At 44.4% G+C, this 21045-nt stretch overlaps 1 pseudogene; it reads right to left on the bottom strand.

The window, feature by feature from the left end:
• Positions 1 to 3386: 3386 nt before the first annotated feature.
• Positions 3387 to 20057, bottom strand: LOC147109648 (EEF1A lysine methyltransferase 3-like; annotated as a pseudogene).
• Positions 20058 to 21045: the final 988 nt, after the last annotated feature.

Here is a 21045-nt window from a genome sequence, read left to right as displayed (position 1 = left end):
TTCTCACTAGACCCATGGTTCTCCACTAGTTTCAGGAGGTTTTTTTGCGTCTTCTTCTGTGAAGACAGACAAAAAGTATTTGGTTAATTTCCCTGCCATTTCATTATTCCCCATTAAAATTTCTCATGTCTCCGTCTGTAAGAACCGCACATTTACTTTCGCTAATCTTTGCCTTTTTACATACCTATGGAAGCGTTTATAGTCTGTTTTATGTCTCTCGCTAGTTTACTCTCATATTTCCCTTACTTTATCAATTTATTGGTCCTCATTTGCTGAATTCTAACATTCACCCAATCCTCGGGCTTTATGCTCTTTTTGTAACAGTATAAGCCTCTTCCTTTTATCTAATACCATCTTTAACTTATCTTGTTAGTCACAGTTGGACCTCTTCTTGTGGGTTTTTTGTGCCTTAAAGGAATGCATATTTGTTGCAAATTATATATTAATTCATTAAATGCTAGCCATTGCTTGTCTACCATCATACCTTTTAATGTCGTTTCCCAATCTACCTTAGCCAACTCACCCCTCATACCTACGTAGTTTGCTTTGTTTAGATTTAAGAGCCTCGTTTCGGATTTAACTAAATCACTTTCAAACTTAATATAAAATTCTACCATATTATGGCCACTCTTCCCTAAAGGCACCTTTACTGCAAGGTTATTACTTAACCCTTTTTCATTGCACAATACTAGATCTCAAATAACCTGTTCCCTAGTTGGTTCCTCAACATACTGATCTAGAAATCTATCTTGTATACATTCCATGAATACGTCCTGCACACTATTACTGCAAGTTTGGTTTGCCCAGTCCCCCATGATTACTGAATTACCCCTTGTTACTTGCGCTTTTAATGTCCTGATTTATACTCTGCCCTACATTACAACTACTGTTTGGGGGCCTATAAACAACTCCCAACAATGTTTTCAGCATCTTGCTGTTTCTTAGCTCCACCCAAACTGATTTTACTTCTTGATTTTTGTAGCTAAGATCCTTTCTCTCTACTGTCTTTATCCGATCCATTATTATCAGGGCTACCCCTCCTCCTGTTCCATCTTACCTATCTCTTCCATATATGAAGCAAGCATAGTATTAGATTGTTGGACGGGCGGTACTGAGGGAGTGCTGCACTGTTGGAGGGGCAGTACTGAGGTGATTGTTCTTATCTAAGTGGGTCTTTGAACTTTGAAATAATTTGCGGGTTCATGCAATGAGTGTGGATTGGCTGCAAACGTTCAAAGGTGGGGAGCATTGACAACCATGATGCTTAGTTGCAACATGACTGAATGGGCCAAGCTCAGTGAATGAGATAGACTTTTCCGTCAGTATTTTTGGTATGTTCGTACTTGATAAAGTGTCCAGCTTGAGCGCAGGGAGAGTTGCTCATTGGCCGTAACTGCTTCGGTCAGGTGGTGGTTGGACAGTCAGAAGCAGTTCATGGAAGAATCCAAGTGCATCACTCAGCTAACATTCTGAGACAAAGCTGGGAGCAGTCATTGGCTGGGAACAGGAGTAGTCATTCAGCATTCGCCAGATGGTTCAGACTCTCCGCCACACAGTTCATGGGACCACATTTGGCAGAACGGGTCAGAGGTACCAGGTGCAGGAGTCGGATTCATCTTGAGGAGAGTTTCGCACGGCTTGTGTACTATTAGGTCTAGAAGGATCGCAATTCATGATGGGTTAGCAATTTTGGGTTCATAATGCGTCACAATGATTCAAAGGGCTTGCACGCTATCTTGACACATGCTTTGCCTCGATAATAAAGGGGGGACATCGTCGGGGCTACAGGGAACACAGCATCTCCTGGTGCTGGTGCGGTGTGGACCATGCGGTATGAACATTGCGGTATGGGCAGTGGTTCTGGACTATAGGTGTGGAGAGTGGGGAGTGGACAATGGGTTGTGGAGAGCAGGTTTCGGACAGTGCGGTGTGGATGGTGGGGTGTTGACAGATGGATGTGCACAGTGCGTAGACAATGTGGTGTGGACAGTGGGAGGTGGAGAGTGCAGTGTGGACATTGGGGAGTGGATGTTGGCGTGCAGAGCGTGGCTTGCGGATAATTGGGTGTAGACCGCAGTGTCTGTAATGTACGCTTGCAGACAGTGGGGTTTATGCAATGCGATTTGGTGAGTGGGGCGTGGACTGTGGTATATGGGCAGTAAGGTATAGAGATTGCAGTTGGGAGTGGACAGCGCTATCTTCTTTGTTCGGTTAGTTGAAGGTCTTAACTTCCAGATAACATCTTTAACTCACTGATGTTGGTTGCTCTTTATATCTCCCCCCACTTTAACGGCACGTTGTGCATCTTCTATATAGTTAATATGTAGTTGTACTAATACGCAAAGCAACTAAAGGAAAGAATCCTTGTTTAATATCTTAAATCGCTAATCTAGTTTCTTAGAAATGTGAGTCAATCCACCAATCCTACCAAGCTGACAGTTTTAACTAAAGCAGCACATATAGATCTGGAAATTTTAGCGATCCGGCTAATTTCATCTCTGAAATCAACCTCAAATATATAAAGGAAGCAAGTTATATGTACTTGTTAATAAAACTGTGTTAAAGAATGAAGAGTCCCGACATTATTTGATCATGGGAAGAAATGACAAACATTGCACTCATTGTGCCAAGTGCATTTAAAATATAAATTTGCCTTACGTATCAATATCATATAAAGAATTTAAACCCAGTCCACCATTGAGTACAATCGTACGCCAGGCAGACCAGTAAGGTGATGGGCTCAATCTCTTGCCTGTGCAGATTGAATTCAGCTCAGGACTGACAGCCGGAGGAGTAATACAATGATAGTCACTGTAGGCTGTTGCTCAACTCAGACCTTCCCTGTTGGAATATTATTTCATTTGTTTTCACGATGATCATGACCCCAGCAAGGCCCAAGCTAATGGCCAAGAGACGCATAAAATTGCGCTGCTGGAGTCCGGAGGGCCTTAAGAGTCAATCACTTAGCGTGGGGCAGGAGTCACCTGCAGCAATAGTGGGACATTTGGCTGCAATCCTCAGTTTTCCTCATCATTTTACTGGTGTCAGTCCACAACTTACCAGATATATTGCAATTAATTGCATAATTTGCCATGCTGTAATTGGAACTGAAGACCCGTGTGTTGTTAAGCTCATTACCACTTTACCAGCGCATCGTGATAAGGGTCACCTACACGATCCCTCTATCCTTATGCAGGGCAAATAGACACTTGACCGAGATATCAGAAAGTATTCAGCGCCCAGGAAGTCATGTCACGTGGTAGAAAGGGAGAAATGGGACTGGTGCTTGAATTTAAAAAAGGAATATTGACTATTTCTCCTGAAATTTAAAATGCTAGTGAGAGGGGGGCTCTTTCAATCCCAGTGTTAGGTTCAGTGATCAGAAATTATATTTTTTCAGTTAGCAGCCCATCCCTAGCACTTGTACCAATTTTGGTCATTTTGTACATGCGTCTGCTGCCATTGACCTTCTAAGTGGTAGAGGTCGTGGGTTTGGAAGGTGCTGTTGAAGGAGCTTTGGCGAGTTTTTTGCACTGCAGCAACTCGCCAAAGCTCCTTCAACAGCACCTTCCAAACCCGCGACCTCTACCACTTAGAAGGACAAGGGCAGCAGACGCATGGGAACATCACCACATACAAGTTCCCCTCCAAGCCACACACCATCCTGACTTGGACCTGTATCGCCGTTCCTTCACTGTCGCTGGGCCAAAATCCTGGAACTCCCGTCCTAACAGCATTGTGGGTGTACCTACACCATATGGACTGCAGCGGTTCAAGAAGGCAGCTCACCACCATCTTCTCAAGGGCAATTAGGGATGCGCACTAAATGCAGGCCTAGCCAGCCAGCGATGCCCACATCCCATCAATGAATAATTTTAAAAAAATAATAATAATATCTTTGTCCTCTAACCTGCCAACAACCTGACAGTTAAAATACTGAGGTAGAAGCTCCTACTGGAAAGAAGGGGAGCCATTCCTCTTTCATATTTCTGAAGAGAGGTAAATTGTACCAACTTGGTTGGCGAGATGGCGCAATGTTTCTATGAGTGCCGGGTAGGTAACTGAGCTATATACAATGTTATAAATCTCATCATTCATCAAGAAAGTGCTCATGAAATAACGCTGGACGGCCAGCTGGTGGCGCCGTCCAAGGAGTATAAATACTCAGGCGTGGGCCCAGCTTGCCTGGGACATTTTGTAAGACAAGGAACTAGTGAAGTACAACTAGACCTCCATGTTCTGAAACAAGTTGATTAAAGCCTTGCTTTATGCTCAAACCAAGTGCGTAGTGAGTTTTATTACATCAATTTAATCAACTGTGTATCGGCTCCACACTCTGAGTGATTTCGGGAACAGCCAGCTACGACTTCAACTACAGAAGGGAACTCCGGCGTAGAAATCAATCCATCATGGACAAACTACTCAGACCCGCCTGTCTTAACGTGGACCCAACTTCAACTACAACTGCTAAGGTATGGAAACACTGGTATCGTACCTTCAGCAACTTCCTCAGGGTGTGCGGTGAGAATGTTCCTGATAAATTAGAGATACTTGTCAATTATGTATCTCCTCATCTGTTTGACTATTTTGAAGACTGTGTAGACTATGACTCCGATATCCTAATATTAAAGCGACTGTATGTTAAGGCGCGAAATGAAATTTTTGATCGGCATCTATTGGCCACAACTCAACAACAACCTGGGGAAGCACTTGACGAATTCCTTCAAAAACTTCACAGGCTCAGCACGGATTGTAACCTTAAAGCTGTCACAGCTGAGCAGTACCAGAAGGAGCTAATTTGCAATTCCTTTATTAATGGAATTACATCTCCCTTCATATGCCAGCATCTGTTGGAGAATAAAACCCTTGAGTTACAGGTTGCCTATGACCAGGCGTGTTCCCTGGCCTTAGCAAAGAGGAATGCAGATACCTATCTTTTACCTCGTGCACGGGCTGCTGCTATCACTTTTAATGACTCCTTCGATAGGTCTCGGGCGGAAGCCCTCGCCAATGATGACTCTAACTTAGCGGATGACAACCCTACCCTAGAAGCCTTCACTGAGGATGACCCCGCCCTAGCAGCATCTTGGCAATCTGGAAGGAAGTGTTTCTTCTGGGGAGGTGCGTTCCATTATAGGAAATTATGTCCTGCTAATAACGCAACCTGCAATAATTGCAGCAAGAAAGGTCACTTTTCTAAGGTATGCCAGTCAAGAGCCGCTGTTAGTAAGAAAGGCCACTTTTCTAAGGTATACTGGTCGAGAGCTCCTGTTAGTTTTGCAGCTACTATCTATAAAACTGCTCCTCCCCCAAGAACCACTACTAAGGTTACAGCTGTCAAGGGTAAAACTGCCCCTCCTCCCATCACTGCTGTTTTTCCCCAAAGTCTGTCCCATGCAGCCATGAAGGTTTTGGTAAATGGACACATTTTGAGTGCACTAATCAACTCATGCAGCTCTGACATCTTCATTAGTGAGCGGGCTGCCAGTAAGTTAAAACTGCGTATTTACCCCTCGGACAGGGACATTGCAATGTCTCTGACAACACTGACCACCAATTCTTCCAGCTTTTGTCTTGTCGACCTTATTCTCAATGGCCGCACTTATTTCTCCACCCGGCTCGGGGTGCTCAAGAACCTATGCAGTGATGTGCTCCTGGGACAGGATTTCCAGAAACAACACAAAATACTCACTTTCGAGTTTGGAGGGTCAAAGCCAGAGCTTACTATTTCCAAAGTACTGTTTTGTGCACTTTTGGTGGCTTCGCTCGATGAGCCCTCCTTATTTGCCAATATTTCCCCCCCCGATGTAAACCCATAGTCACTAAATCATGATGTTTCAGCCAAGGTGATCAATCCTTTATCGAGGCAGCCTTCTAGCTGATGGTATCATTGAGCCATGTTCATCTTCCTGCCGGGCTCAAGTCGTTGTTGTTAAAAATCCTCTGAAGCAACACAAGAAACGTCTTTGCATCGATTACTCACAAACTATTAACCAGTATACCGACCTGGCTGCCTACCCACTACCACGCATCGATGACATGGTCAATAACCTTGCCAACTACAAGGTATTTTCAACTTTTGATTTAAAGAGCGCATATCATCAAGTACCGTTAAAGGCCTCTGACAAAAAGTATACGGCCTTTGAGGCCAATGGTTGGCTTTACCAGTTTTGTCGCCTTCCATTTGGGGTCACCAATGGGGTGGCCATCTTTCAATGGGCAATGGATAGCCTAGTCAAACAGGAGAACTTAATGGACACTTTTCAATATCTGGATAATATCACCATTGCTGGTCATGACCAGAAGGAGCATGATGCCAACCTCCAGAAATGTTTTGACGTTCTCTGTCATCTCAACTTAACCTTAAATGAGTCCAAATCTGTGAAATCGGCACCATCAATCAACATCCTTGGCTACTGGGTGGGCAACGGTGTCATAAACCCGGATCTGGAGTGACTTCATCTGCTTCAGGAGTGCCCTCACCCTACGAATCTTGGCTCTCTTCGTCAGGCACTCGGCATGTTCGCCTATTATGCAAAATGGATACCCCACTTCTCTGACAAGATCCAGCCCCTGCTTCACGCAAAGTCATTTCCTTTAGAGGCAATGGCTATTTCAGCTTTCAACCTCCTCAAGCGACAACTGGAAAAAGCCACGCTTCGTTCCATTGATGAAAATCTGCCTTTCGTGGTTGAGTATGATGCATCGGAAGTGGCAATCTCTGCTACCCTGAATCAAGGTGGTCGACCCGTTGCATTTCTGTCCAGAACTTTGCAGGGTAGCGAGCTCCATTATCCTCCTGTCGAGAAGGAGGCTAAGGCCATCATCGAAGCGGTACGTAAATGGAGTAATTTTCTCGCTCGTCGCCATTTCACACTTATACCCTATCTGCGCTCTGTGGCCTTTATGCCGGATAACCAGAAATGCACTAAGATCAAGAATAACAAAATACAACTCTGGAGGATGGAATTGGCTGCCTTTGGATACACCATACATTATCGACCCAGCAAAGAGAATGAGGCCCTGGATACCCTCACACGGGCATTCTGCTCTTCTATGTCAACTTCGACTTGTGCGGATCTTCATACTGACTTATGCCATCCTGGTGTTAACCATATGTTGCACTTTGTGCGATCTGATAATCTCCAATTTTTTGCGGAAGATGTGAAAAGAACATGCTCCTCCTGTAGAATAAGTGTGGAATTAAAACCACAATTCTTCCGTCCATTGGATGGCTCCCTCATACATGCTATGCAGCCTATGCAGCGACTCAGCATTGACTTTCAAGGGCCATTGCCTTCTTCAACGCGAAACACCTACTTACTGACTATGGTGCGAGCAAGCACTGAGTGCGAGTCATCAAAGAGTGCTGTGAGTTTGGGTAAGTGTGAGTTAGGGTAAGTGCGGTGTTAGGTGCTCTTTTCAAACTTTAACTCTGTCGGTTGTAGTAAGTAAGACCATTCTGGTGCAGAGTGACTGTTGGTAAACCATTTAACTGGTGTAACTAGAGGGATTGATTTAATTTAAATCCAATTAATTAAAGGGGATACTAGCATCTAAAATCGGGCAGAGGGTGTCCATAACTAACAATAAAAAATTTAATTAATTACATAGAATGGAGCAGGTGATGTGTTACTGTTGCGAGATGTGGGAGCTGGTGAACCCCATTGAGGCTCACGGTGATTACATCTGTGACAAGTGTCTGCTGCTACAGGAACTCCAGCTCCGTGTTGATGAGCTGGAGTCTGAGCTTCAGACACTGCAACACATCAGGGAGGGGGAGAAGTACCTGGACTCTGTGTATCAGGAGGTGGTCACAACTATGAAGTTAATTAATTCAGATGTAGCCCATGGTCAGGGACAGGATGGTGTGACTACGAGTGAGGCAGGTACGGGGATCCAGGAGGTAGAGCTGGAGGAGCCGCAGCCCTTGCTCTTGTCCAACAGGTTCGAGGTTCTTACTCCCTGTGGGGACGGGAGCAGGGACTGCAGGGAGGATGAGCAACCTGGCCACAGCACCGTGGAACGGGGGGCCATTCAAGAGGGGGGAGTAAACAGAAATGTTGTAGTGGTAGGGGATATTATTATTTGGGGGATAGATAGAGTTCTCTGCAGCTGAGAGCGAGAGTCCCGAAGGCTGTGTTGCCTACCCGGTGCCAGGGTTAAGGACATCTCCTCTGGGCTGGAAAGAAACTTGCAGTGGGAGGGGGTGGATCCAGTTGTCGTGGTCCATGTTGGTACAAACGATGTAGATAGGGCTAGGAAGCCGGTTCTGTTAAAGGAGTATGAGCAGCTAGGGGTCAGATTAAAAAACAGAACCTCAAGGGATTATTACCTGAGCCACGAGCGAATTTGGCTAGGACAAATAAAATTAGAGATTAAATGCGTGGCTCAAAGACTGGTGTGGGAGAAATGGGTTTTGCTTCCTGGGACACTGGCACCAGTACTGGGGCAGGAGGGAGCTGTTCCATTGGGACAGGCTTCACTTGGCCAGTGCTGGGACTAGAGCCCTGGTGGATGATATAACTAGGGCTGTAGAGAGGGCTTTAAACTAACTAGTGGGGGGGAGGTTCCAAGAGAGCAAATAATAAAAATGACAACAGAGAAGGTCATAGACTTAGGTAGCAGTGGGGAAATTAAAAACCAGAGCGTGTCAGGAAGGGGCAGAAGGTATGGAGTAAAAGGTAAAGTAATCAAAAGGGCAAAAGCAGGAACTAAGTGTCACAAAACATATTTGAAAGTTCTCTGTCTGAATGCACATAGCATTCGTAACAAAATAGACGAGTTAATGGCAGAAATAACTACATATGGGTATGATTTCGTGGCCATTACAGAAACATGGCTGCAGGGTGACAATGCCTGGGAATTAAACATACCAGGTTATTTAATGATCAGGAAGGACAGGCAGGAAGGAAGGGGAGGTGGGATGGCTATGTTAATAAAGGAAGGAATCACTGTAATACAGAGAAATGATATTGGGTCAAAAGATCAGGATAATGAACAGTTTGGGTGGAGGTAAGGAATAATAAGGGGAAAAAAACACGAGTGGGCGTAGTCTATATGCTTCCGAACAGTTGCAACTCTGTTGGACGGAGTATCAGTCAGGAAATAGTTGAGGCTTGTAATAAGGGAACATCTATAATTATGGGGGATTTTAAATATCATATTAATTGGACAAATCAAATTGGGCAGGGCTGCCTTGAGGATGAGTTCATTGAGTGTATTAGGGATGGGTTTCTTGAGCAGTATGTAACTGAACCGACCAGGGGGCAAGCAACCTTAGATCTGGTCCAGTGTAACGAGACCGGATTAATTAAAATTGTCCTAGTAAAGGATCCCCTTGGAATGAGTGACCATAACATGGTTGAATTCCATATTTAATTCGAGGGTGAGAAGGTTGGATTTCAAACAAGCGTGCTAAGCTTGAATAAAGGAAACTATGAAGGTATGAGAGTGGAATTGAGTAGAGTGGATTGGGAAAATAGATTAAAGGGTAAGACGATACATGATCAGTGGTGTACATTTAAGGAGTTATTTTACAACTTCCAAAAAATATATATTCCACTGAGAAGAAAAGGGTGTAAAAGAAAAAACAGTCAAGAAATTAAGGATGGTATTCGACTAAAAACAAGGGCATGTAAGGTAGCCAAATCTAGTGGGGGGATAGAGGATTGGGAAAACTTTAAAAGACAGCAAAAAATAACAAAAAGATTGATTAAGAAAGGGAAAATAGATTATGAAAGTAAATTAGCAAAAATATAAAAACAGAGAGTAAGAGTTTTTATAGTTATATAAAAAGAAAAAGGGTGGCTAAAGTAAGTGTTGGTCCCTTAGAGGATGAGACCAGGAAATTAATGGTGGGTAATATGGAGATGGCAAAAACACTCAATGAATATTTTGTATCAGTCTTTACAGTAGAGGACACCAAGAATATCTCAGCACTGGACAAACAGGGGGCTATAGGGGGGGAGGAGCTAAACGCGATCAAAATCACTAAGGAAGTGGTACTCGGTAAAATAATGGGACTCAAGGCGGATAAATCACCTGGACCTGATGGCTTACATCCTAGGGTCTTGAGGGAAGTGGCGGTAGGAATTGTGGATGCATTGGTAATAATTTTCCAAAACTCCCTGGACTCAGCAAAGGTCCCGGCAGACTGGAAAACAGCTAATGCAGCACCCTTATTTAAAAAGGGCAGTAGACAGCAGGCTGGAAACTATAGACCGGCTAGCCTAACATCTGTGGTAGGTAAAATTTTGGAGTCCATTATTAAGGAGACAGTAACAGGACATTTGGATAATCATAATTTAATAGGACAAAGTCAGCATGGTTTTATGAAGGGAAAGTCATGTTTGACAAATTTGCTGGAGTTCTGTGAGGAAGTAACATATAGGGTGGATAAAGGGGAACCAGTGGACGTAGTGTATTTAGACTTTCAAAAGGCATTTGACAAGGTGCCACACAAAAGATTATTGCTTCAGGTAAAAAATCAGGGGATTGAGGGTAATATTCTAGCATGGATAGAGGATTGGCTATCTAACAGAAGGCAGAGAGTTGGGATAAATGGCTCATTCTCAGACTGGCAATCAGTAACTAGTATTGTTCCGCAGGGGTCAGTGCTGGGTCCCCAACTCTTTACAATCTATATTAACGATTTGGAGGAGGGGACCGAGTGTAACATATCAAAGTTTGCAGATGATACTAAGATGGGAGGGAAAGTAGTGAGTGAGGAGGACATAAAAAACCTGCAAGGGGACATAGACAGGCTAAGTAAGTGGGCAGAGATTTGGCAGATGGAATACAATACTGGAAAGTGTGAGGTTATGCACTTTGGCAGGAAAAATCGTAGAGCAAGTTATTATCTTAATGGCCAGAAACTGGAAAGTACTGAAGTACAAAGGGATCTGGGGGTCCTGGTGCACGAAACTCAAAAGGTTAGTATGCAGGTGCAGCAAGTGATTAAGAAGGCCAATGGAATGTTGGCTTTCATTGCTAGGGGGATAGAATATAAAAATAGGGAGGTATTGCTTCAGTTGTACAAGGTATTGGTGAGACCGCACCTGGAATACTGCATACAGTTTTGGTGTCCATACTTAAGAAAAGACATACTTGCTCTTGAGTCCGTACAAAGAAGTTTCACTCGGTTAATCCCGGGGATGAGGGGATGGACATATGAGGAGAGGTTGAGTAGATTGGGACTCTACTCATTGGAGTTCAGAAGAATGAGAGGTGATCTTATTAAAACATATAAGATTGTGAAGGGGTTGGGTCGGGTGGATGCGGGGAGGATGTTCCCGATGATGGGTGAAACTAGAACTAGGGGGCATAGTCTTAGAATAAGGGGCTGCTCTTTCAAAACTGAGATGAGGAGGAACTACTTCACTCAGAGGGTGGTAGGTCCATGGAATATGCTGCCCCAAAAAGCTGTAGAAGCTGCATCATTACATAAATTTAAAACAGAAATAGACAGTTTCCTAAAAGTAAAGGGAATTAAGGGTTACGGGGAGTGGGCAGGAATTTGGACATGAGTCTAGGTTCGGATCGGACATGGCCCTGTGGGTAGCGGAGCGGGCCCAGGGGCCGTGTAGCCTGATCCTGCTCCTATTTCGTGTGTCTAATTCTGTTAGATTCAGGAGATGGTTCTGTGATAGTAGATTGGCGGTTAGGATCAGATCAGCCATGATCTTATTGAATGGCGGAGCAGGCTCGAGGGGCCGATTGGCCTACTCCTGCTCCTATTTCTTATGTTCTTATGTTCTTATACTCATGCTTTCCCTTTGCTTTCCCCTGTCCCAATATGTTTACTTCCACAGTGATCAAATGCCTTGATCAAGTCTTTTCCCTTTGCGGTACGGCCAATTTCATTCACTCTGATCGGGCTCCCTCCTTCATGTCAAGTGAACTCAAAAGTTATCTCTCCCAATGGGGAATCACCACAAGTAAAATGACACCATACATTCCCATCGGTAATGGACAGGTTAGGAGATACAATGCTGTCATTTGGAACGCTGTTCATCTTGCGCTGAAGTCATGCAACCTACCAGACCAGCAGTGGGAAACTATGCTCCCTGACGTGTTGTATTCCATCAGGTCTCTCCTTTCTACATCTACCAATGTCACACCTCATGAGCGATTCTTCAGCTTCCAGCATCGCTCCACCCATGGGACGTCTCTACCATCATAGTTGGCAGCTCTCGGCTGCATGCTGCTCCGAAGATTCGTACGATCATCTCAAAATGATCCTCTCGTCGATGAGGTAGAACTTACGGACGTCAACCCCACATATGCGCACGTGTGGTACCCTGATGGCCAGGAGTCCACTGTTTTGCTCCGGGACCTGGCTCCCTGTCCGGCTGGTTCCACGGACCCAACCGATAGAGAGACCCACGGGGATGATGCGGACACACTGCGCTCCCCCAAAGATGACTCCCTACTGGGGACATCGAGAGATCTGCCAGCTGCCCCACCAGATCCACTCGGGGAGCTGAGCGCTCCCCATGGGATGGCCACCCGAGGCCAGGACGCTGTTCAATCCCCGGCTATCCAACAGGATGAAGCCAATTCTGCGCCTGTGGAGTCACAATCTCCCCAGCCTCCCTCGGGTCGATCAGAGCAACACGGGCCCTGTCGAACCACCAGTACAGGTCAAGCGGCCCAGGGACCAAGACATGGTCTGGGGAGACGTGCCTTCTAGCCATAAACAAAAATCTAAAAGACTGCAGCTATTCGTGGTCCGCCTAATCCATTAAGAGGAAGTCATCGGACTTCCAAATCTTTTAGGCAGGAAGAATGTTATAAATCTCATCATTCATCAAGAAACTACTCATGAAATAACACTGGACGGCCAGCTGGTGGCGCCGTCGATGCAGTATAAATACTCTGGCGTGGGCCCAGCTTCCAGGGACATTTTGTTAGACAAGGAACCAGTGAAGTACAACTAGACCTCTATGTTCTGAAACAAGTTGATTAAAGCTTTGCTTTATACTCAAACCAAGTGCGTAGTGAGTTTTATTACATCATACAATATCCGATCCCAGGATGTAGTTATAGTCGGTAGGAAAGTTAGTGTGCTATTCACCCCATGTCAGGGGGCAGACTTGTATACGTTGTACGCAGGCAGTGGGGATGTTGATGGAGATGTTGTTTTCTAGTTGCTTCAGGATGTTCGGTTTATAAGAACATAAGAACATAAGAACATAAGAAATAGGAGCAGAAGTAGGCTAATCAGCCCCTCGAGCCTGCTCCGCCATTCAATAAGATCATGGCTGATCTGATCCTAACCGCCAATCCACTATCACCGAACCATCTCATGAATCTAACAGAATTAGACACACGCAATAGGAGCAGGATCAGGCTACACGGCCCCTGGGCCCGCTCCGCTATCCACAGGGCCATGACCGATCCGAACCTTGACTCATGTCCAAATTCCTGCCCGCTCCCCGTAACCCTTAATTCCCTTTACTTCTAGGAAACTGTCTATTTCTGTTTTAAATTTATGTAATGATGTAGCTTCTACAGCTTTTTGGGGCAGCATATTCCATGGACCTACCACCCTCTGAGTGAAGTACTTCCTCCTCATCTCAGTTTTGAAAGAGCAGCCCCTTATTCTAAGACTATGCCCCCTAGTTCTAGTTTCACCCATCATCGGGAACATCTTCCCCGCATCCACCCGATCCAACCCCTTCACAATCTTATATGTTTCAATAAGATCGCCTCTCATTCTTCTGAACTCCAACGAGTAGAGTCCCAATCTACTCAACCTCTCCTCATATGTCCATCCCCTCATCCCCGGGATTAACCGAGTGAACCTTCTTTGTACTGACTCGAGAGCAAGTATGTCCTTTCTTAAGTATGGACACCAAAACGGTACGCAGTATTCCAGGTGCGGTCTCACCAATACCTTGTACAACTGAAGCAATACCTCCCTATTTTTATATTCTATCCCCCTAGCAATGAAAGCCAACATTCCATTGGCCTTCTTAATCACTTGCTGCACCTGCATACTAACCTTTTGAGTTTCGTGCACCAGGACCCCCAGATCCCTTTGTACTTCAGTACTTTCCAGTTTCTGGCCATTAAGATAATAACTTGCTCTACGATTTTTCCTGCCAAAGTGCATAACCTCACACTTTCCAGTATTGTATTCCATCTGCCAAATCTCTGCCCACTTACTTAGCCTGTCTATGTCCCCTTGCAGGTTTTTTATGTCCTCCTCACTCACTACTTTCCCTCCCATCTTAGTATCATCTGCAATCTTTGATATGTTACACTCGGTCCCCTCCTCCAAATCGTTAATATAGATTGTAAATAGTTGGGGACCCAGCACTGACCCCTGCGGAACAATACTAGTTACTGATTGCCAGTCTGAGAATGAACCATTTATCCCAACTCTCTGCCTTCTGTTAGATAGCCAATCCTCTATCCATGCCAGAATATTACCCCCAATCCCGTGATTTTTTATCTGAAGCAATAATCTTTTGTGTGGCACCTTGTCAAATGCCTTTTGAAAGTCTAAATACACTACATCCACTGGTTCCCCTTTATCCACCCTATATGTTACTTCCTCAAAGAACTCCAGCAAATTTGTCAAACATGACTTCCCCTTCATAAAACCATGCTGACTTTGTCCTATTAAATTATGATTATCCAAATGTCCTGTTACTGTCTCCTTAATAATGGACTCCAAAATTTTACCTACCACAGATGTTAGGCTAAGTTTCTTAATGGCAAGAAACTGGAAAGTACTGAAGTATAGGTTCCAGCCTTCTGTCTACTGCCCTTTTTAAGTAAGGGTGTTACATTAGCAGTTTTCCAGTCAGCCGGGACCTTTGCCGAGTCCAGGGAGTTTTGGAAAATTATTACCAATGCATCCACAATCCCTACCGTCACTTCCCTCAAGACCCTAGGATGTAAGCCATCAGGTCCAGGTGATTTATCCACCTTGAGTCCCATTATTTTACCGAGTACCACTTCTTTAGTGATTTTGATCGTGTTTAGCTCCTCCCCCCCCCTTTAGCCCCCTGTTTGTCCAGTGTTGGGATATTCTTACTGTCTTCTACTGTAAAGACTGATATAAAATATTCATTCAGTGTTTTTGCCATCTCCATATTTCCCGCCATTAATTTCCCAGTCTGATCCTCTAATGGACCAACATTTACTTTAGCCACCCTTTTTCTTTTTATATAACTATAAAAACTCTTACTATCTGTTTTTATATTTTTTGCTAATTTCCTTTCATAATCTATCTTCCCTTTCTTAATCAATCTTTTTGTTATTTTTTGTTGTCTTTTAAAGTTTTCCCAATCCTCTATCCTCCCACTAGATTTGGCTATCTTATATGCCCTTGTTTTTAGTCGAATACTATCCTTAATTTCTTTGCTTAGTCACGGATGGCTGACTTTTCTTTTACACCCTTTTCTTCTTAGTGGAATATATATTTTTTGGAAGTTGTAAAATAACTCCTTCAATGTACACCACTGATCATGTATCGTCTTACCCTTTAATCTATTTTCCCAATACACTCTACTCAATTCCGCTCTCATACCTTCATAGTCTCATTTGTTCAAGCTTAGCACGCTTGTTTGAGATCCAACCTTCTCACCCTTTAATTGAATATGGAATTCAACCATGTTATGGTCACTCATTCCAAGGGGATCCTTTACTAGGACATTTTTAATTAATCCTGTCTCGTTACACAGGACCAGATCCAAGGTTGCTTGCCCCCTGGTCGGTTCAGTTACATACTGCTCAAGAAACCCATCCCTAATACACTCAATGAACTCATCCTCAAGGCAGCCCTGCCCAATTTGATTTGCCCAATTAATATGGTAGTTAAAATCCCCCATAATGATAGATGTTCCCTTATTACAAGCCTCAACTATTTCCTGATTGATACTCCGTCCAACAGAGTTGCCACTGTTCGGAGGCCTATAGACTACGCCCACTAGTATTTTTTTCCCCTTATTATTCCTTACCTCCACCCAAACTATTTCATTATCCTGATCTTTTGACCCAATATCATTTCTCTGTATTACAGTGATTCCTTCCTTTATTAACATAGCCACCCCACCTCCCCTTCCTTCCTGCCTGTCCTTCCTGATCGTTAAATAACCTGGTATGTTTAATTCCCAGGCATTGTCACCCTGCAGCCATGTTTCTGTAATGGCCACAAGATCATACCCATATGTAGTTATTTGCGCCATTAACTGATCTATTTTGTTACGAATGCTACGTGCATTCAGATAGAGAACTTTCAAAGATGTTTTGTGACACTTAGTTCCTGCTTTTGCCCTTTTGATTACTTTACCTTTTACTCCATACCTTCTGCCCCTTCCTGACACGCTCTGGTTTTTAATTTCCCCACTGCTACCTAAGTCTATGACCTTCTCTGTTGTCATTTTTATTATTTGCTCTCTAGGAACCTCCCCCCCACTAGTTAGTTTAAAGCCCTCTCTACAGCCCTAGTTATATGATCCGCCAGGACTCTAGTCCCAGCACTGGCCAAGTGAAGCCCGTCCCAACGGAACAGCTCCCTCCTGCCCCAGTACTGGTGCCAGTGTCCCAGGAAGCAAAACCCATTTCTCCCACACCAGTCTTTGAGCCATGCATTTAACTCTCAAGATAGCATCTCCAACTGATGAGAGAAAAAAAGACAGGTCCATTTCAGTTTGCCCTCGACTACTGATCCTCTATTGTGATCACAGAGCAAAAATTAACGGCGTCGCTGTATGGCAATGTGGAGTAGGTGGTACCCCTTCAGAACATGTGTGTACAGAGGCTCAATTGTAGCAGCTCGACTGACTTGTTCACACCAACAACATGTAAACATTTCTTTAAATTTGAGGTCATATTCCTCGACGCTTTGATGCAATGGCTGACGTCACAAAAACATTCAGCTCAACTGGTTCTTTGATGTATTAGATTCAGAAAGCAGTTTACACATAGAATGCCCCAAATTGGTAGAAGCAAGTTACTGACACAATGCATTTTACTTCACAAGAATTACATTTTGCAGGGATAATTATAATCTTGCAAAAAAAAACAAATGCTGAGCCCTTGGACGCGGGGATTAATGTAGCCTAGTTATATCCAATGATTTGTATCAATCACACAGCAGCAAATGGATGGGGAAGGAATCTGTCTCTCAGATCATGCCAATGGGACCCGGACCTTCTCCTCAACAGTGTAATGCAGAATTCCCTGTATATCGTTCAGCAATGTTAGAGGAACTTGGAAATATTTACAAAGCACTGCTCAACCATTCGGTCCAATAATCTTCCATTAGTTCATTACAGTAGTTTACTTTATAATTCTCACCCTTGTGTTCTAGCGCCTCCATGGCTTCGCTGCTCACTATCTCTGTAACCCTCAAGAACTTTGCGTTCTTTCAACTCCTGGGGAGTGTGCCTCACTCCCTCCGCCATAGCATTGACCACCGTGCCTTCAAATGTCTAAGCCAAAAGCTTTGTATTTCCCTGTCTAAACCTCTCAACCTCTATCTCCTGCTTTAAGACGCTTCTTTAAAACTGCTTCTTTGACCAAGCTTTTCGTCGCCCATCCTAATATCGCCCTCTTCGTTTGAGTGTCAACCAACAACAACAACTTGCGTTTATATAGCGGTTTTAACGTAGTAAAACATCCCGAGACGCTTCACAGGAGTGTTCTAAGGGAGAAATTTGACACCGAGTCACATAAGGAGAAATTAGGGCAGGTGACCAATAGCTTGTTCAAAGAGGTAGGTTTTAAGGAGCGTCTTCAAGAAGGAAAGAGAGGTAGCGATGCGGAGAGGTTTAGGCAGGGAATGTCAGAACTTGGAGCCTAGGCAACAGACAACCTTTTTCGGATAATGCTCCCGTGAATCGCCTTAGGACGTTTCACCAGTTATAGGCGCTATATAAAGGCAAGTTGTTGATGTTGTTTGCCTTCTTGCTCCCAATTGTCAGAAGCTGAGCGTTGGATTCACAGAATCGAAAACACAATGACATTGTACCACCCTGATGTCTGTATCATACTTTCTGTCATGTATGGATGTCTGTCACCAGATGCCACTTGCATGCTCAGTACTTACTGAAGCTTCAATTGCCACGTGCTGACAGAGAACCAATTAAAGTTCACCTTTTTTGCCGGCAGGCTCCGTTCTTGACCCCTTTATTCGTTGTATAATCGGATGGTGTTGGCTGGATTTAAATGAGAATTCAAATACAGCAACAACCACAACGACAACAACAACTTGTACTGAAATAATGCTTTTACTGTAGTAAAACGTCCCAAGGCGCTTCATAAGGCCGTTACCAACAAAATTTGACACCGAGCCACATAAGGGGACATAAGGCCAGGCTTGGTCAAAGAGGTAGGTGTTAAAGAGCGTCTTAAAGGAGGGAAGAGAGGTAGAGGGGCGAAGAAGTTTAGTGAGGGAAACCTTTAAATTCTGTTGTAATTTTTAATCTACCTGCAATGACAGGTGAGTTGGCAGTCCGGTTCATTGGCAAACCGCGTCTGCTCAATGTCCAATCTGCGCACAGCAAGCTCACACTTACAGCGATAGGATAAATGAACAGGCAATCTGTTTTTGGTGGTAACCTTTACAGCAAGGAGGCTGAGTCCTCTCAATCCACGTTTACCAGCGGCGAGGGAGCTTAATCAAACCATGTATCACTCTCGAACTAGTAACACCCCTTTCCGATATAGACACGCCTGCTCATTATTGTCCATATTCCTTTTTGATATCAACAAAGTGATGTGGTTCAGTTCACTTCCCACCCTTTCACTTAGCAAGTAGGCTTTCTAAAATTCCCACGATTCCAGTGCCCGATCCCAACTCGATCACTTTCTTCCCATTAAAACTGATCTTTTCCTTCTCAAAGTACCGGCAAAGAGCAATTGCCTGAAAAGATGAAACACGTATAATTTAGGGTTAAATAAATCAGAACGTGCTGCGACTCTCCTGGATCCCGACGCCTGCTGTTAACGAAAGGTGTGAACTGGGAACAAATAAATCCTTACAGAGCTAATGATCGGCTCCTGGGAACAGTTCCCAATCGGACACTCTCACCCACCTCCCAGTGGATTCAGATCAGCTCTGGCGAGTCTGATCATACAGTGTTCTGGCTTTCACCTGCTGATGCAATGGGTCCCAGAAGTGATCTTACCTGCTGCCCACCGCTTCACCCCCACCCACAATCACTCCCAGTCTCACCAATTTCATCAGCCACATATCCCGAGTGCAGTCAAAGCTGCAGCAATGACTCAATGTGAAGATGCAGCACCGGTTGTGATACCGAATATCAAAGAACTAGAACGTCTCAGTTTTCAGTCCCGGTCGGTACTGCTTTACCCACCCTGGTGAACAGCAGCCACTGACCTTGCTCTAAAGTGCGTGCACTGTGAGTGAAGAGTCGTTCTCAGCAACAGTGTGTGCGGCCTCTGTAGACCTTCCGCCTCAGGCCTCACACGCGTAGAATGGTCATTTATGGCGAGAAAGCAGCGGGTGATTGTAGAGCAGCACAGGTCAAAAACTCCAGGAGGAGAGGGGGAAACTGGAGGGTGCAAATATAAAACACCCCACCGGCACCAGTGAGAGCAGGTCATTTAATTAGCTTCACTGAGTCTTCAACCCTTATTAAAACCAAGACTTGAGACAGAGAAATGTACATTGCTCTGTGTCAAATGTGTGTGAGAAATGCAGGTTCCAGCCAGCCACACAACGGACTGTGGACAGGATATATCAGATCGGTGATATATTCCCCAAACACCAGCATCTTGTTTCAGAAAATGAGGACAATTCTAAACTGTAGCTTAAAATAGAGACAGAGTAAAAGAAGCTGCATGTTTTCTAGTAAATACATAAGCTGCGACAGGCGGGCGTAGCCTCTATCCGATTAATCCATTTGACTTACAGCTTCCCAGTCATAAGCAGAATAGCCAAGATCAGCATTTATGAATCGAGCGATCTTGTAACCATATCCGGAGAACTCATATTGGTTTTCAAAGGCGACTGTAGTCGACTTGCCAGCCCCCGCATCGCCGCTGGAATTCTCCAGCCACCGGACAGTCGTCATCCTATCTAATCTTTCTCTGGAATTCCCCTGATGGTTCCTCTGTGAGCTGCAGTGGGATTCGCTCCCAGCGCAGGATGAAGATTCCTGGGAACGGTAGAACATGCATTTATATAGCGACCCTTGAGTCCTCTGGACGCCCCAAAGTTCCTCACAGCCAATGAAGTCACTCCTGCTACGTAGGCACACTCAACTAGCAATTTTGCGAACAGCAGGTTTTCCCAAACAACAATGAGTTAAATACCCAGTCAGCATGTTTTATTGGTGTTGGTTGAGGGAAGAATGTTGGTCAGGGTATCGGGAATTCTCTGCGCTTCAGCAAATATTGGCAGGTGCTCTGTACATCCGCCTGAACAGTCAATGGTGGTCATAGTTTAAGGTCCCATAAGAAAGGTGACACGTTTCAAACTGCGGCCCTTCTTCTGTCCAGGAGCAACGTGTTGACATGCTTTATTTGCTCAGATCTGCCAGTGAGACTGGGATCCAAGCTCTTCTAAGTCAAAGCCCAGAATGCCACCACTGAGCCAAGCTATCAATGCAGCTTGAATCATTTGTTACAGCAGTGCTGTATTATTTATACCATTATATGATTAAATTGCCTCTGATGGGAATATTCTAAACTTTGCTTCGGTTTCCATAAAACGGTAAGAAATTCAATTTGCATCGGATACAGAAAGGCACATGAGTGGTTCAGTTATGTAGCCTATGGTGACTGTTTTACTGGAATGTACGCAGAAACGTCGTAACATAAGGATGGATGGGCACAATAAACCAACTCCGTCCATCTGGCCGGTTCCAGTGTCTCGGAAATATCCCTTCATTCTTCACTACCACTTCATCAAATGACCTTTCTTGAATTTGTTGACACAATCACCCCGCTTTACCCCCCTTGGAAGACCATTCAATGTACTCATTACTTTCGCCGAAAGTACTTAGATCTAGAATGTGTTTTCAACGCCCCTCTTTAGCCTGTGCCCTTATGTCATTGTAA

Source organism: Somniosus microcephalus, chromosome 12 (assembly GCF_052327205.1).
Source record: "Somniosus microcephalus isolate GS21.2 chromosome 12, FLI_Smic_1.0, whole genome shotgun sequence".
Taxonomy (NCBI): domain Eukaryota; kingdom Metazoa; phylum Chordata; class Chondrichthyes; order Squaliformes; family Somniosidae; genus Somniosus; species Somniosus microcephalus.
Note: the sequence above shows the minus strand (reverse complement) of the source record. Positions and strands in the feature narration are given on the sequence as shown.